Source organism: Arachis ipaensis, chromosome B3, assembly GCF_059453495.1.
Source record: "Arachis ipaensis isolate K30076 ecotype BB chromosome B3, ASM5945349v1, whole genome shotgun sequence".
Lineage (NCBI taxonomy): Eukaryota > Viridiplantae > Streptophyta > Magnoliopsida > Fabales > Fabaceae > Arachis > Arachis ipaensis.
In genome coordinates, this window is record NC_142438.1 from 130,564,923 (window position 1) to 130,582,937 (window position 18,015).

Sequence of the window (18,015 nt, forward strand, 5' to 3'; positions counted from 1 at the left end):
ATGAAATCAATAGGGATGTGAAGGCCCTCAACCTTTACTAATACATCCTCTACTTGTCCATAAGCCTGTTTTCTTGAGCTGTCTGCCATCTCTAAGGAGATTTTAGCAGCTTGCACCTCATAGATTCCCAGTTTCTCCATTATAGAGAGGGGCATGAGGTTTATCCCTGAACCAAGGTCACATAGAGCCTTAAAGATCATGGTAACTATGGTACAGGGTATTATGAACTTTCCAGGATCTTGTCTCTTCTGAGGCAATGTCAGTTAATCCAGATCACTTAGTTCATTGATGAACAAGGGAGGTTCAACTTCCCAAGCATCAATGCCAAATAATTTGGCATTCAGCTTCATGATTGCACCAAGAAACTTGGCAGTTTGCTCTTCAATAACATCCTCATTCTCTTCAGAAGAGGAATACTCATCAGAGCTTATGAAGGGCATAAGGAGGTTCAATGGAATCTCTATGGTCTCTAGATGAGTCTCAGATTCCTTTGGTTCCTCAGAGGGAAGCTCCTTATTGGTCACTGGACGTCCCAGGAGGTCTTCCTCCTTGGGATTCACATCCTCCTCTCCCTCATTGGGTTCGGCCATTTTGCTTATGTCAATGGCCTTGCACTCTCCTTTTGGGTTCTCTTCTGTATTGCTTGGGAGAGTACTGGGAGGGATTTCAGTGATCCTTTTACTCAGCTGGCCCACTTGTGCTTCCAGATTTCTAATGGAAGACCTTGTTTCATTCATGAAACTCACAGTGGCCTTGGATAGATCAGAGACTAGATTTGCTAAATTAGAAGCATTTTGTTCAGAGTTCTCTGTCTGTTGCTGAGTGGATGATGGAAAATGTTTATTATTGTTAAACCTGTTTCTTCCACCATTATTAAAGCCTTGTTGAGGCTTTTGATCCTTCCATGAGAAATTTGGATGATTTCTCCATGATGAGTTATAGGTGTTTCCATAAGGTTCACCTAAGTAATTCACCTCTGCTATTGCAGGGTTCTCAGGATCATAAGCTTCTTCTTCATAAGAAGCCTCTTGAGTACTGTTGGATGCAGCTTGCATTCCATTCAGACTCTGAGAAATCATATTGACTTGCTGAGTCAATATTTTATTCTGAGCCAATATGGCATTCAGAGTATCAACTTCAAGAACTCCCTTCTTCATAGGCGTCCCATTATTCACAGGATTCCTTTCAGAAGTGTACATGAACTGGTTATTAGCAACCATGTCAATGAGTTCTTGAGCTTCTGCAGGTGTTTTCTTTAGGTGAATGGATCCACCTGCAGAAGTGTCCAGTGACATTTTTGATAGCTCAGATAAACCATCATAGAATATATCCAGGATGGTCCATTCTGAAAGCATGGCAGAAGGACACTTTTTGGTCAACTGTTTGTATCTTTCCCAAGCTTCATAGAGGGATTCACCTTCTTTCTGTCTGAAGGTTTGAACATCAGCTCTAAGCTTGCTCAGCTTTTGAGGAGGAAAGTACTTGGCTAAGAAAGCCGTGACCAGCTTATCCCAAGAGTTCAGGCTGTCTTTGGGTTGAGAATCCAACCATAATCTAGCTCTGTCTCTTACAGCAAAAGGGAAAAGCATGAGCCTGTAGACTTCAGGATCTACTCCATTAGTCTTAACAGTATCACATATCTGCAAGAATTCAGTTAAGAACTGAAAAGGATCTTCAGATGGAAGTCCATGAAACTTACAGTTCTGCTGCATCAGAGAAACTAATTGAGGTTTCAGCTCAAAGTTGTTTGCTCCAATGGCAGGAATGTAGATGCTTCTTCCATGTAAATTGGAATTAGGTGCAGTAAAGTCACCAAGCATCTTCCTTACATTATTATTATTTTCGGCTGCCATCTCATCTTCCTGTTCGAAGATTTCTGAAAGGTTATCTCTGGATTGTTGTATTTTAGCTTCTCTTAGTTTTCTTTTCAGAGTCCTTTCAGGTTCTGGATCTGCTTCCTCAAGAATGTTCTTATCCTTGCTCCTGCTCATATGACAAAGAAGAGGGCACAGAAAAATAATAATAATAATAGAGATCCTTTATACCACAGTATAGGGATCGCTGTGTGAGTAGAAGAAAAGGGGGAGACAAAGAATGTAATATAATGGAAGAAACACAACTGTGAGGAGGGTTGAGATGTGAGATGAGATGTTAGTAGATGAATAAATAATTAGAATAAGATGAGAGAGGGAGAATTTTCGAAAAATATTTTTGAAAAAGAGTTAGTGATTTTCGAAAATGGTTTTTGAAAAATGTTAGTATTTTTCAAAAATTTTTAAAATCAAAAATAAAAATAAGAATAATTAGTTAATTAAAAAGAAATTTTTGAAAAAGAGGGAAGATATTTTCGAAAATTAGAGAGAGAGAGTTAGTTAGGTAGTTTTGAAAAAGTTAAGAAACAAACAAAAAGTTAGTTAGTTAGTTGAAACAAATTTTGAAAAGATAAGAAGTTAGGAGGTTAGAAAAGATATTTTGAAACCAACTTTTTGAAAAAGGTAAGATAAGAAGATATTTTAGAAATTAGTTTTGAAAAAGATTTGATTTTTTTAAAATCTCAATTAATGACTTAATTCATAAGAAATCACAAGATATGATTCTAGAACTTAAAGTTTGAATCTTTCTTAACAAGCAAGTAACAAACTTCAAATTTTTGAATCAAAACATTAATTGATTGTGTTATTTTCGAAAATTTGATATAAAAATAAGAAAAAGATTTTTGAAAAATATTTTTGGAATTTTCGAAAATAACTAAGAAATTTGAAAAAGATTTGATTTTTGAAAAAGATTTTGAAAAAGATAAGATTTTCAAATTGAAAATTTGATTTGACTCATAAGAAACAACTTGATTTTAAAAATTTTTGAAAAAGTCAATCCAAATTTTTGAATTTGATGAGAGAAAATGGGAAAGATATTTTTTGATTTTTTGAAATTTTTATGATGAGAGAGAAAAACACTAAAGAGATGCAATGCATGAAATTTTTAGATCAAAACATGTGATGCATGCAAGAATGCTATGAATGTCAAGATGAACACCAAGAACACTATGAATGTCAAGATGAACATCATAGACACAATTTTGAAAAATTTTTAATGCAAAGAAAACATGCAAGACACCAAACTTAGAATTCTTTAATGCTTAGACACTAAGAATTCAAGAATGCATATGAAAAACACCATACAACACAAAACAAAAAATCATCAAGATCAAACAAGAAGACTTACCAAGAACAACTTGAAGATCATGAAGAACACTATGAATGCATGAGAATTTTCGAAAAATGCAAGATGCACATGCAATTGACACCAAACTTATAACATGACTCAAGACTCAAACAAGAAACACAAAAAATATTTTTGATTTTTATGATTTTATGATTTTTTTGTATTTTTTTTTCGAAAATTATTTGAAAAAAACAAAAATAAGGATTCCAAAATTTTTAATATGAATTCCAGGAATCTTATGTTCTTAATCTAAAGCTCCAATCAAAGGGTCAGGCATGGCTTAATAGCCAGCCAAGCTTTAGTATGTAACTCAGACATGACACGCCTGACATTCCTTACATTCAACAGCCAATTGGCTAAGAAAGATAAAGAAGCTCTTCTCTTGAGTATAAGAATTGAGACATGGCTTTACAGCCAGCCAGGCTTCAACATGCTTCATGAAACGCTAGAATTCATTCTTAAAAATTCTGAAGCCATAGAATAATTTATTTTTGAAAACATTTTTTTTTCGAAAACAGATAAGAAAATTTTTTTTGAAAGATTTTTGAAAAATTTTTTTGAAAACAAAACAAAAAAAAATTACCTAATCTGAGCAACACGATGAACCGTCAGTTGTCCATACTCGAACAATCCCCGGCAACGGTGCCAAAAACTTGGTACGCGGAATTGTGATTACACTTTAATTATGTAAAGTTCATTGCTCTTTCTTTCCCTGGAAATGGCGCCAAAAATATGATGCCAAAACCACGGTTCACAACTCCGTGTAACTGACCAGCAAGTGCACTGGGTCGTCCAAGTAATACCTTACGTGAGTAAGGGTCGAATCCCACGGAGATTGTTGGTATGAAGCAAGCTATGGTCACCTTGCAAATCTCAGTCAGGCGGATATAAAACAGTTATGTGGTTTTCGAATATTAATTAATAGAATAGGGATAGAAATACTTATGTAAATCATTGGTAGGAATTTCAGATAAGCGAATGGAGATGCTTTCGTTCCTCTGAACCTCTGCTTTCCTGCTATCTTCACCTAATCAGTCTTACTCCTTTCCATGGCTGGCTTTATGCAAGGGCATCACCGTTGTCAGTGGCTACATCCCCTCCTCTCAGTGAAAAATATGCTCACATGCTCTGTCACAGCACGGCTAATCATCTGTCGGTTCTCGATCATGCTGGAATAGGATTCACCCTCCTTTTGCGTCTGTCACTAACACCCAACAATCGCGAGTTTGAAGCTCGTCACAGTCATTCAATCATTGAATCCTACTCGGAATACCACAGACAAGGTTTAGACTTTCCGGATTCTCTTGAATGCCGCCATCATTCTAGCTTACGCCACGAAGATTCCGATTAGGAGATCTAAGAGATATTCATTCTAGCTTATTTCATGTAGAACAGAAGTGTTTGTCAGGCACGCGTTCATAAGGGAGAAGGATGATGAGCGTCACACATAATCATCACCTTCATCACGTTCTTGGGTGCGAATGGATATCTTAGAAGCGAAATAAGATGAATTGAATAGAAAACAAAAGTACTTTGCATTAATCTTTGAGGAACAGCAGAGCTCCACACCTTAATCTATGGAGTGTAGAAACTCTACCGTTGAAAATACATAAGTGATAGGTCCAGGCATGGCCATGTGGCCAGCCCCCATGGTCTAAGAACAATGCGTTCAAAGATACCTAATACAATAGTAAAAGGTCCTATTTATAATAAACTAGCTACTAGGGTTTACATGAGTAAGTAATTGATGCATAAATCCACTTCCGGGGCCCACTTGGTGTGTGTTTGGGCTGAGCTTGAGTGTTGCACGTGTAGAGGTCCTTCTTGGAGTTGAACGCCAGTATTTGTGCCAGTTTGGGCGTTCAGCTCTGGTTTCGGCTCCTTTTCTGGCGCTGGATGCCAGATTTGGGTAGAAAGCTGGCATTGAACGCTAGTTTACGTCGTCTATTCTTGGCCAAAGTATAAACTATTATACATTTCTGGAAAGCCCTGGATGTCTACTTTCCAACGCAATTGAAAGCGCGCTATTTCGAGTTTCGTAGCTCCAGAAAATCCACTTTGAGTGCAGGGAGGTCAGAATCCAACAGCATCAGCAGTCCTTCTTCAACCTCTGAATATGATTTTTGCTCAAGTCCCTCAATTTCAGCCAGAAAATACCTGAAATCACAGAAAAATACACAAACTCATAGTAAAGTCCAGAAATGTGAATTTAACATAAAAACTAATGAAAACATCCCTAAAAGTAACTAGATCCTACTAAAAACATACTAAAAACAATGCCAAAAAGTGTATAAATTATCCGCTCATCATGTATCCATATTTGCTATCCTGGAGAATTTTATTGGTACATTTTTTTCTTTAAAGACTAATCTGTCTGAAGTGTGAATCCTCAAGAGTTTATTTATCATTTTATTCTAAATAATAATACTAACAACAACTGCTTAATTATTTAGTATAACTAATTAATAACTACTATAATTCATAATTACTAAGACAATAATTGTAATTAATTATTAACTACTCTAATTAGTAACAACTATAATTAATAATTACTAAATTACTACTAATCCGCATTAACACAATTAATAACTAACATAATTACTTAACTGGTAATTATTAAATTATTTATGTATAAAGGATGATTAATATACTCTATAAGGGTTAAGTATGATTTTGGCCCCTAACGTAGAGGCCAAAAATCAATTTCGTCCCTAACTTTATTTTCACAACAAAATGGTCCCAAAGGTTCCAGTTTATTTTAAAATCGTCTTTTGCGCCAAAAATAAATTTTTAAGACAAAAATGCCCCTGCTGGTTGCTATTCCTTCCCGCGAAATCATTTCGCCTTCCACAAGCAAGCAATTGTCTGAGAAAAGGATTGTAGAGTGAAACGTGTGTGTGAAACCCTTCGAAGGCCTTCTTACGAGGATTGTCCGGCGTTGGTAGCTCGAGCGAGGTTGTCGGAAAACTTCCTGCATTGTTGAGTTGGCTTTGTTCCTACAGCTTGGCGAGATAAGCATTTTTTGAATGCAATTTCTCCTTTGTTGATGGGTGTAACGGATGTAGGGTTTAATGTGAATCGTGAGAAGCTGTGTGGAAGGCTAGGGTTTGCACTAATTGTAGTAGTTGTTGTTGTTAGTTGGTTTACTAATGCCCTGTGTTGATTAATAGGGTTGTTCGTGAAGGAGATGGCACTCTTTAACATGCGGATGCATCATGATGGTGTATTCGGATATGAGAACGATGTGCTCAAGTACTTGAAGGGTCAAGCTACAATAGTGGAAGACATTGACGATGATCGGTGGAGTGTGTTTGAGGCATACGAGGAGCTGAGGCAGCTTGGATACTTGAAGTCCACCATCGCCGTGTTATGGTACAAAGACCCAACTGAGGATGATTATGAGAGTCAGTTGAAGTTGTTGAAAGGTGACACAGAGGCAATTGAAATGTGTACCATAGCAGGGAAGAGAGGCTTTGTTGATCTGTTTGTGGTGCATGAGGTTGGGGATGCCGAGGGGTTTCCGAAAGCCGGTTATCTGGACGTGAGGGGAGAAACTAGAGGCGTCGAGAATGAGGAACCTTTACGTGGTGGTCTGGAGTTAGTGATGTTTGAAGGGAACGCACAAAAGACTGATGGAATTGGGGTTGCGGCTGAAGTCAAATGCCAGAATAAGGACGGTGGAATGGAATTAGGCCAAGAGGGACATGAGGGGGATAGTGACCATGATAGTAGTGGCAAAGACAGTGATGACCCAACATACTTGCCATCTAATGAAGAGGAAAGTAGTGTCGAAGACATCTACTTCACTGACAGTGAGGAGGTCTATGACTATGAAAGTGGATTTGGTGAAGATAATTCTGTGCCAAAGGACGCTAATGCGGAGAAGGGCAAAAATGTTGTGACAAGTGATTTGAATGATGAGGATGCAGTCGACAGTGATGAATTGGAGCAGGACCATATTATTGGAGGACATGAGTCGGGTGCTGATGATGTAGAGGAGGCTGTTGAGGGTGAGGGGCAGAGGTTTTCAGTGCATAAATCTCAAAACGACATGGAAAATTACCAATGGAAGGTGGGCACATTGTATGAATCTCGGCAAGAGTTTAAGGACACAGTGGCAGCCTATGCAGTCCACACAGCTAGGAACATTAAATTCAAGAAGTGTGACTTGGTGAGGGTCCCGGCTGTTTGTCAGAAAGGCTGCCCCTTTTGGTTATATGCACACAGGATTGGTGAAGAATTCACTTGGAAACTAAGAAGCATGAATCTCCAACATACCTGCATGCAGACCCACCGGGTTGGAATTATGCACAGTAAGTGGTTAGGTACCCAGTTTAAGAAGAAAGTTGAATCCAATCCAAGGATCAAGGTGAAGGAGCTGGTAGCAAGGGCACAAAAAAAATGGAACCTGACCGTTATGAAGGCAATGGCAGCTAAGACAAAACAAGAGGCTTTGAGTCAGATTCAGGGAGCCTTTAGAGAGCAGTACAAGCGGATAAACGACTACTGCCATGAACTCCTAAGAACAAACCCAGGATCAACAGTAATTCTAAAGGTAATTCGATCACCAAATTTTGCTCAAGAGAGACAGAATCCAGAGCTGATGAACTATTGTGTTTTCCAAAGACTGTATGTATGTTTTGATGCGTGCAAGAAAAGTTTCCAACACTACAGAAGGTTCATTGGGTTGGACGGATGCTTCTTGAAAACACCCCAAGGAGGACAACTGTTGACTGCAATTGGAAGAGACCCAAATGACCAGATTCTTCCAATTGCATATGCGGTTGTAGAGGCGGAGACAAAGGATTCCTGGGTCTGATTTTTGCGTCACTTGTCCGATGATTTAGACCCACACAATGTTGCAAAGTGCACGTTTATGTCTAATCAACAAAAGGTAGTTTTACATATATGAGCCTTTGCAGTTTTTCCATTCAAATATTTATAAATGCACTAATCATATGAAATCTTACCTTCTGCTAACAAGGCTTGTTGCCGGCGTTTGAAGAGGTCATTCCAGGGATGGACAACAGGTTCTGTGTCAGGCATCTCTACAGCAATTTCAGGAAGAAGTTTTCTGGTTTGGAGCTGAAGAACAGGATGTGGAGGTGTGCTAAAGCAAGTCATTGGCAAAGCTGGGAGAAGGAGATGAAATCTCTGCGAGGTCTGAATGAGGAAGCATTTCGACATCTGAATGGCATTCCACCCAGGTTCTGGTCAAGGTCCAGGTTCACTTTTCTATCTAAATGTGACAGTCTTTTTAACAATATGAGTGAGAGTTTCAATGCTGTCCTAGTAGAAGCAACAGAGAAACCTATTGTGACCATGTTAGAGGATATTAGGGTGTATATGATGACTAGATGGGCTGCAAATAGGGAAAGGGTTCTGAATTATCAAGAAAATATTATGCCAATGATTAGGAAAAAATTAGAGAAATGGGCAAGCTTAGCTAGGGACTGGAGGCCTTACTGGTCAGCAGCTAGTAAGTACGAGGTTATGTGTGGTCTAGATAAATACATTGTGGATCTGGCTGCTGGTGACTGTTCTTGCAGGAAATGGCAAATGAGTGGGATTCTTTGTCCTCATGCCATCAGCTGCATCACCTTCAAGGGCCTTGATTTGGAGTCCTATGTGGACGATTGCTACAAGAAGGAGGCCTACCTGAGGTGCTACCGGGAGGTCATACATCCTGTAAACGGCCCGGAGCTATGGGAGAAGACTCAATAAGATGATGTCATCCCACCTCCATATAGGAGGCCAAGCCACAGACCTATGAAGAAGAGGAAGCGAAGGCCTGCAGATGAAGACAACAGAAGCCTATAAACGGCCCGGAACTATGGGAGAGGACTCAATAAGATGATGTCATCCCACCTCCATACAGGAGGCCAAGCCACAGACCTGTGAAGAAGAGGAAGCGAGGGCCTGCAGATGAAGACAACAGAAGCCAGACTCATTTGTCAAGGAGGGATCAAGTCCAAAGGTTCTCTAACTGTGGTGGAGTGGGACACAAGAAAAGTGGCTGCACCAAGCCGAAGAAGAGGGTTTGTGACATCCTGTTCTAGGGTTCACTTACTATTATGCTGGCTATAAATTTAACTACTATATGATATGTGTGTAACTGTCTGTCTGATTTTCATTTTTTTTATAGGCCCAAACTTCAACCAAAAGAGGGAAGAATGATACACCTAAGCTGGCACCTGGTCAAACAGTTCGGGGAGGGAAAAAGAGGAAGACTACACCATCACCAACCAACCTGCCAGCAGCTCAGCCCAGGAAAACCCCCCAAGGCCCAAGAAAAGTGCAGGCCGGCCCACCACACTAGCACCTCAGCCCAAGAAAGGTTCCACTCAGCCCAACATCCTGGCCTATCCCAAGAACAAGGTTCCAGCAGCTGCAACCTCCACCTGCAACAAACAGCCCCTTAGCCAGCCATCTGTGAGGAAGAGACATTTTTCTGTCATTCAAAGCAGTTCACCTCATATCCCACTGCAGAAGTTGAGGTTGATGGCCAAATTACCTCCATCTCAGTGTGGGAATCTTTAGGATTTGGATGTCAAGTCTTTTGTTAATTATGTCTTAGTGCTTTGCAAGCAATGTTTATATTTTGGTATTGGCTATTTAGTTTCAGAACTTTGCCTTAGTTACATTGTTTTCATTACTGTATTTTGGTATTAACTGCTTGAGGACACTTTTGTTGAGTGTTGCTTCTCTGTCTTTTGGTATTATGCCTGTGGAGGCAAACAGTTAACTTGTGTTTATTTTAACTACTCATCAAATGAAATATGACATTAGTTAATTACTGAATTTTTAGGTCATGTATTCAATGCTTTTGTGGTTTACTCATGAACTACATTTAGATTACAAAATAACACAACTTCATTGTTAAACAAGGTCACATTTTGGGCAACATTAAACATCACTTTCCTTCATTAATTCAAACAGCTTCAAACATGCTACACACCTAAACCATTGTAACATCACAAGATACCCTCAAACTCTACCCCTACAACACAACAAATCTCATAACTTTCCCTACCAAATCATCTATAACCTAGGTGCATTCCATTCTGGTGCTTTAAGGTATATTGATTCTGCAGCAATAAGAACAAAAACCCCACCCAGCCAGTAATACATAGAGCAGCAACAACCCAAAATTTCGTTTCCACCTCCTTCAATCTTGTCTTTAATTTCATTATCTTCCTCCTATTTCTTGCAATTTCAACCTCTTGCTGAGCACCTCCAGGTTCCGAATCTGCCCATTTGAAGAAATCACAGCCATCCTGAACCTGATAGAAGCCACAGAGACATATCAATAAACCCCAAATTCTCAGACCCACAACGACAAAATAGGAAGAACACCTTACCTCATAGTATACGCAACCCCAAAATCTTCGTCCCGTGTTATCCTTCGTGGATGAAGTTCGCAAAATCGGCCTCTCACCATGGCCACAGAGCAACTCCTTTGCAGGTGAATGAAAACGTGAAGCTCTTGAACTCTGGGAAGCCATTGATGCTGTTTCCTGAACCCCAGCGCTGCTACTCTTCATCGACCTTCAGCAGAAGCCGCTGCCGTTCAACTGCCCGTGCACTTCACCTTCATTCACTTTCATTATTTACATATTTATTATTTTCCTTACTGCTTTTATTATTATTTATATTAATTAATATTATCATTATCTATTAAAACGGTCGTAACGGAAGCTAACAACCACAGGGGTAAAATCGTCTGAGGGATGATTTTAAAACAAACTGGAACCTTTGGGACCATTTTATTACGAAAAAAGGCTAGGGATGAAATTGATTTTTGGCCCCTACGTTAGGGACCAAAATCATACTTAACCCTTATAGTTTTCAGGTTGTGTGATGTCACAAGCTTTCGTCTTTCTGAAGGATTTCAGTTTATTATTTTTGTTGTTATTGTTATTATTGTGTTATATAAAGCTTTGATTGTGTGTATTATGCTGAACTAGATGCATATTTGTAAAGGATTTGAATATGTGTTCTAAAGTATTTGTTATAATTGTAGTACTATTTTAATTTATTATGTATTTTGAGGTTGAAATGATTAATTTTAAAGGCTTAGATCTAAGTAAATATATGTTTTAAAAAAATTTGTGAGAGAGAGAGAGAGAGAGAGAGAGAGAGAGAGAGAGAGAGAGAGAGAGAGAGAGAGAGAGGTGGAAGAGGAAGGATGACGCAAGAAGTTGGGAGGAAAAGGATAAACAAATAGGATATAAGAAGGACAAAGATAGAAAAGAAATTGAAAATAAGGTAAAAGTAGGAGAAGAAGAAAGGATTAGGAAAGGAGAGGATAGAGAGGGGGAAGGGCCACTACTATCTAGTAAGACTTGTTGCTACGACAGCTTTATAAACCGATGTAAGGTTTTCTTTCAAAAGCAAAACCTTAGAGAAATGGAAATTTGAGATAGAGAGAGAAATGCAAACTTATTCTATCATCTATTCTACTGTTTAGAAAGTTGAATTTGAGCTCAACAAACACATTATTGTATGGAAAAATCTCCCATTCAAATTGCAATTATATTGAATTTTATTCTCATTTACTTTATCACACATCTAGTTAATATTAACACATGATAGGTTATTCCAAATTTATGGGTATGTCGTTGTGATATTTGTTCTATATGCCATTAATTAATGGTGAAGCCTCAAATAAAGGTAACAATAAGAATAATAATGGTGGAAAGATACTATTTACATGAGAATAAGTTCTGTAAAAGATTCAGCATGCCAAATTGGATGCACTTAAGGATTTAAAATGATTACAAGGCAATGATTCCTTATACTATGAGGGCTAACAATAACTTTCTTTAGAGTAAACTATTATTTCTACTTACTAATATTGAGAATGATGATAAATTTACTCACGAAAAAATAAAGTTATTTTTGTATCTATAAAAAAATGTCTTTCAATTGATAAGGCTATCCTAATTCTAAAAAAATATTCAAAATTTTTAAACTAACCTCCTAATCTAATCTATCCCACCCTAGTCTCCAACTCTTTACCATTACCATAATTTTCAATAATTTATTATCACCATCCAAATCCTTTCTCATCCCAAGCTACCACCAGCAGCAACAGAAATAGAACAATTCATACAAGCTCAATTAAATAATTTCTTTAACAGGAATTTCTAAAATTATCCACCAGTGTCATGAATCCAAAATACCAAATTTTATTAAATTTGTCACAAATTCACAAAATAATTTACCATAACACAAATTATTTTATCTCTATGAAACTTAATCTAACACAGTTACTCCACAACCACAACAAAAAACAAACTTCAAATAAACCCTAATTATAAAAATAAAAAATAATTAAAGGAAAAAAGTATGAAACCTTAAGAGAGAGACTTGTGAAATCATGGGAAGAGTTGGACTTCATCTCCTTAACCTCTTTGAGAATGCATTTGACGGTGAGGTTCTTTATTTTTACTTTTACGCCATCTCAAGCGTATAAGAAAAATTTCTTAGAGGGAAGAGAGTTTGGGGTTTGAAATTTGGGGTTTGTAAAATTGTGATCATTAGACAGTAATTGGAGGAGAATGGAAAATTGGAATGAATGACAAGAATCTGATTCAAGATGAAAATATCAACGGCCTTCTATGTCCATAATTATTGACATATAATCTTTCACTCTTTCCACCAGGATATCAAAAGGAGGCTATCAAAGCACAGGTATAAATCAACCCAAAACAAGTAAAAAACAAATGATCAGTCCACTCAAAAGAACAAAGCCAAAGTAACTAAATGACAATTCATACATTTATTGCTTTTCTATTAGTTGCATTCATACCATCTTTAGGAATAAGTTAGTTTGATAAGTCACCAATTCTGTTAGCATATGATAGTGTAGGAGCACATGCATATATATATTGTACAAACTTATTCTTCCCTATTGATGAGCGGATAATTTATACGCTTTTTGGCATTGTTTTTAGTATGTTTTTAGTAGGATCTAGTTACTTTTAGGGATATTTTCATTAGTTTTTATGTTAAATTCACATTTCTGGACTTTACTATGAGTTTGTGTGTTTTTCTGTGATTTTAGATATTTTCTGGCTGAAATTGAGGGACTTGAGCAGAAATCAGATTCAGAGGTTGAAGAAGGACTGCTGATGCTGTTGGATTCTGACCTCCCTGCACTCAAAGTGAATTTTCTGGAGCTACAGAACTCGAAATGGCGCGCTTCCAATTGCATTAGAAATTAGACATCCAGGGCTTTCCAGAAATATATAATAGTCCATACTTTGGCTAAGAATACATGACGCAAACTGGCGTTCAACGCCAGCTCTCTGCCCAATTCTGGCGTCCAGCGCCAGAAAAGGATCCAAAACCAGAGTTGAACGCCAGAAATGGATCAAAACCTGGCGTTCAACTCCACAAATGGCCTCTTCATGTGGAAAGTTAAAGCTCAGCCCAAGCACATACCAAGTGGGCCCCGGAAGTGAATTTATGCATCAATTACTTACTCATGTAAACCCTAGTGACTAGTTTATTATAAATAGGACCTTTTACTATTGTATTAGACATCTTTGAACACATTGTTCTTAGACCATGGGGGCTGGCCATCTCGGCCATGCCTGGACTTTCACTTATGTAATTTTAACGGTAGAGTTTCTACACTCCATAGATTAAGGTGTGGAGCTCTGCTGTTCCTCAAAGATTAATGCAAAGTACTACTGTTTTCTATTCAATTCATCTTATTTCGCTTCTAAGATATTCATTCGTACTTCAATCTGAATGTGATGAACGTGACAATCATCATCATTCCCTATGAACGCGTGCCTGACAACCACTTCCGTTCTACCTTCGACTGAATGAGTATCTCTTAGATCTCTTAATCAGAATCTTCGTGGCGTAAGCTAGAATGATGGCGGCATTCAAGAGAATCCGGAAAGTCTAAATCTTGTCTGTGGTATTCCGAGTAGGATTCAATGAATGAATGACTGTGACGAGCTCCAAACTCGCGATTGCAGGGCGTTAGTGACAGACGCAAAAGGATAGTAAATCCTATTCCAGCATGATCGAGAACCGACAGATGAATAGCCGTGCCGTGACAGGGTGCGTTGACCATTTTCACTGAGAGGATAAGATGAAGCCATTGACAAGGGTGATGCCTCCAGACGATTAGCCGTGCCGTGACAGGGCATTGGATCATTTTCCCGAGAGATGACCGAAAGTAGCCATTGACAGTGGTGATGTATCACATAAAGCCAGCCATGGAAAGGAGTAAGACTGATTGGATGAAGATAGCAGGAAAGCAGAGGTTCAGAGGAACGAAAGCATCTCCATTTGCTTATCTGAAATTTCTACCAATGAATTACATAAGTATTTCTATCCCTATTTTATTATATTAAATTCGAAAACACCATTATCAATTTATATCCGCCTAACTGAGATTTGCAAGGTAACCATAGCTTGCTTCATACCAACAATCTCCGTGGGATTCGACCCTTACTCACGTAAGGTATTACTTGGACGACCCAGTGCACTTGCTGGTCAGTTACACGGAGTTATGAACCATGGTCTTGGCATCATGTTTTTGGCGCCATTTCCAGGGAAAGAAAGAGCAATGAATTTTACATAATTAAAGTGTAATCACGATTCCGCGTACCAAGTTTTTGGCGCCGTTGTCGGGGATTGTTCGAGTTTGGACAACTAACGGTTCATCTTGTTGCTCAGATTAGGTAATTTTCTTTTTATTTTATTCTCAAAAAAATTTTTCAAAAATTTTCTCATCTGTTTTCAAAAAAAAAAAATATTTCTCCTTTGTTTTCGAAAAAAAAAATTTAAAATAAAAGTGTTTTCAAAAATATTTTTTTCTTCAGAATTTTTAAGAATGAATTCTAGTGTTTCATGGAGCATGTTGAAGCCTGGCTGGCTGTAAAGCCATGTCTAATTCCTTTGGGAATGAGTATGTCAGGCGTGTCATGTCTGAGTTACATACTAAAGCTTGGCTGGCTATTAAGCCATGCCTGACCCTTTGATTGGAGCTTTAGAGCATAAGATTCCTGGAATTCATATTAAAAATTTTGGAATCCTTATTTTCTTTTTCAAAATAATTTTTTGAAAAATATAAAATAAAAATCCAAAAAAAAATTTAGAAAATCATAAAAAAAAAATTATTTTGTGTTTCTTGTTTGAGTCTTGAGTCATGTTATAAGTTTGGTGTCAATTGCATGTGCATCTTGCATTTTTCGAAAATTTCATGCATTCATAGTGTTCTTCATGATCTTCAAGTTGTTCTTGGTAAGTCTTCTTGTTTGATCTTTGCATTTGCATGTTTTGTATCTTTTCTTGTTTTTCATATGCATTCTTGAATTCTTAGTGTCTAAGCATTAAAGAATTCTAAGTTTGGTGTCTTGCATGTTTTCCTTGCATTAAAAATTTTTCAAAATTATGTTCTTGATGTTCATCATGATCTTCATAGTGTTCTTGGTGTTCATCTTGACATTCATAGCATTCATGCATGCATTCATTGTTTGATCCAAAATTTTCATGCATTGAGTCTTTTTGTTGTTTTTCTCTCTCATCATAAAAATTCAAAAATAAAAAAAAATATATCTTTCCCATTTTTTCTCATCAAATTCGAAAATTTGAGTTGACTTTTTCAAAAATTTTTAAAATCAAGTTGTTTCTCATGAGTCAATTCAAATATTCAATTTGAAAATCTTATCTTTTTCAAAATCTTTTTCAAAAATCAAATCTTTTTCAAAATTCTTAGTTATTTTCGAAAATTCCAAAAATATTTTTCAAAAATCTTTTTCTTATTTTTATATGAAATTTTCGAAAATAACATAATCAATTAATGTTTTGATTCAAAAATTTGAAGTTTGTTACTTGCTTGTTAAGAAAGATTCAAACTTTAAGTTCTAGAATCATATCTTGTGATTTCTTATGAATCAAGTCATTAATTGAGATTTTAAAAATAAAATCTTTTTCAAAACTAATTTCTAAAATATCTTCTTATCTTACCTTTTTCAAAAAGTTGGTTTCAAAATATCTTTTCTAACCTCCTAACTTTTTATCTTTTCAAAATTTGTTTCAACTAACTAACTAACTTTTTGTTTGTTTCTTAACTTTTTCAAAACTACCTAACTAACTCTCTCTCTCTAATTTTTGAAAATATCTTCCCTCTTTTTCAAAAATTTCTTTTTAATTAACTAATTATTCCTATTTTTATTTTTGATTTTAAAAATTTTTGAAAAATACTAACATTTTTCAAAAACCATTTTCGAAAATCACTAACTCTTTTTCAAAAATATTTTTCGAAAATTCTCCCTCTCCCATCTTATTCTATTTATTTATTCATTTACTAACATCTCATCTCACATCTCAACCCTCCTCACAGTTGTGTTTCTTCCATTACATTACATTCTTTGTCTCCCCCTCTTCTTCTACTCACACAGGGATCCCTATACTGTGGTATAAAGGATCTCTATTATTATTATTATTATTTTTCTGTGCCATCTTCTTTGTCATATGAGCAGGAGCAAGGATAAGAACATTCTTGTGGAAGCAGATCCAGAACCTGAAAGGACTCTGAAAAGGAAACTAAGAGAAGCTAAATTACAACAATCCAGAGACAACCTTTCAGAAATTTTCGAACAGGAAGAGGAGATGGCAGCCGAAAATAATAATAATGTAAGGAAGATGCTTGGTGACTTTACTGCACCTAATTCCAATTTACATGGAAGAAGCATCTCCATCCCTGCCATTGGAGCAAACAACTTTGAGCTGAAACCTCAATTAGTTTCTCTGATGCAGCAAAACTGCAAGTTTCATGGACTTCCATCTGAAGATCCTTTTCCGTTCTTAACTGAATTCTTGCAGATATGCGATACTGTTAAGACTAATGGAGTAGATCCTGAAGTCTACAGGCTCATGCTTTTCCCTTTTGCTGTAAGAGATAGAGCTAGATTATGGTTGGAGTCTCAACCCAAAGACAGCCTGAACTCTTGGGATAAGCTGGTCACGGCTTTCTTAGCCAAGTACTTTCCTCCTCAAAAGCTGAGCAAGCTTAGAGCTGATGTTCAAACTTTCAGACAGAAAGAAGGTGAATCCCTCTATGAAGCTTGGGAAAGATACAAACAGTTGACCAAAAAGTGTCCTTCTGACATGCTTTCAGAATGGACCATCCTGGATATATTCTATGATGGTTTATCTGAGCTATCAAAGATGTCACTGGACACTTCTGCAGGTGGATCCATTCACCTAAAGAAAACGCCTGCAGAAGCTCAAGAACTCATTGACATGGTTGCTAATAACCAGTTCATGTACACTTCTGAAAGGAATCCTGTGAGTAATGGGACGCCTATGAAGAAGGGAGTTCTTGAAGTTGATACTCTGAATGCCATATTGGCTCAGAACAAAATATTGACTCAGCAAGTCAATATGATCTCTCAGAGTCTGAATGGAATGCAAGCTACATCCAACAGTACTCAAGAGGCTTCTTATGAAGAAGAAGCTTATGATCCTGAGAACCCTGCAATAGCAGAGGTGAATTACTTAGGTGAACCTTATGGAAACACTTATAACTCATCATTGAGAAATCATCCAAATTTCTCATGGAAGGATCAAAAGCCTCAACAAGGCTTTAATAATGGTGGAAGAAACAGGTTTAACAATAATAAACCTTTTCCATCATCCACTCAACAACAGACAGAGAACTCTGAACAAAATGCTTCTAATTTAGCAAATCTAGTCTCTGATCTATCCAAGGCCACTGTGAGCTTCATGAATGAAACAAGGTCTTCCATTAGAAATTTGGAA

At 37.2% G+C, this 18,015-nt stretch overlaps 2 non-coding genes across 2 annotated transcripts; one reads left to right on the forward strand and one right to left on the reverse strand.

Moving 5' to 3' along the window:
• The first annotated feature begins 1,349 nt into the window (after window positions 1-1,349).
• LOC148572455 (small nucleolar RNA R71) lies at window positions 1,350-1,457 on the forward strand. The gene has a single exon (XR_015908518.1). It is a non-coding gene; the product is annotated as a small nucleolar RNA R71 (small nucleolar RNA).
• A 15,802-nt stretch (window positions 1,458-17,259) lies between these two features.
• Window positions 17,260-17,367, reverse strand: LOC148572456 (small nucleolar RNA R71). The gene has a single exon (XR_015907797.1). It is a non-coding gene; the product is annotated as a small nucleolar RNA R71 (small nucleolar RNA).
• Window positions 17,368-18,015: the final 648 nt, after the last annotated feature.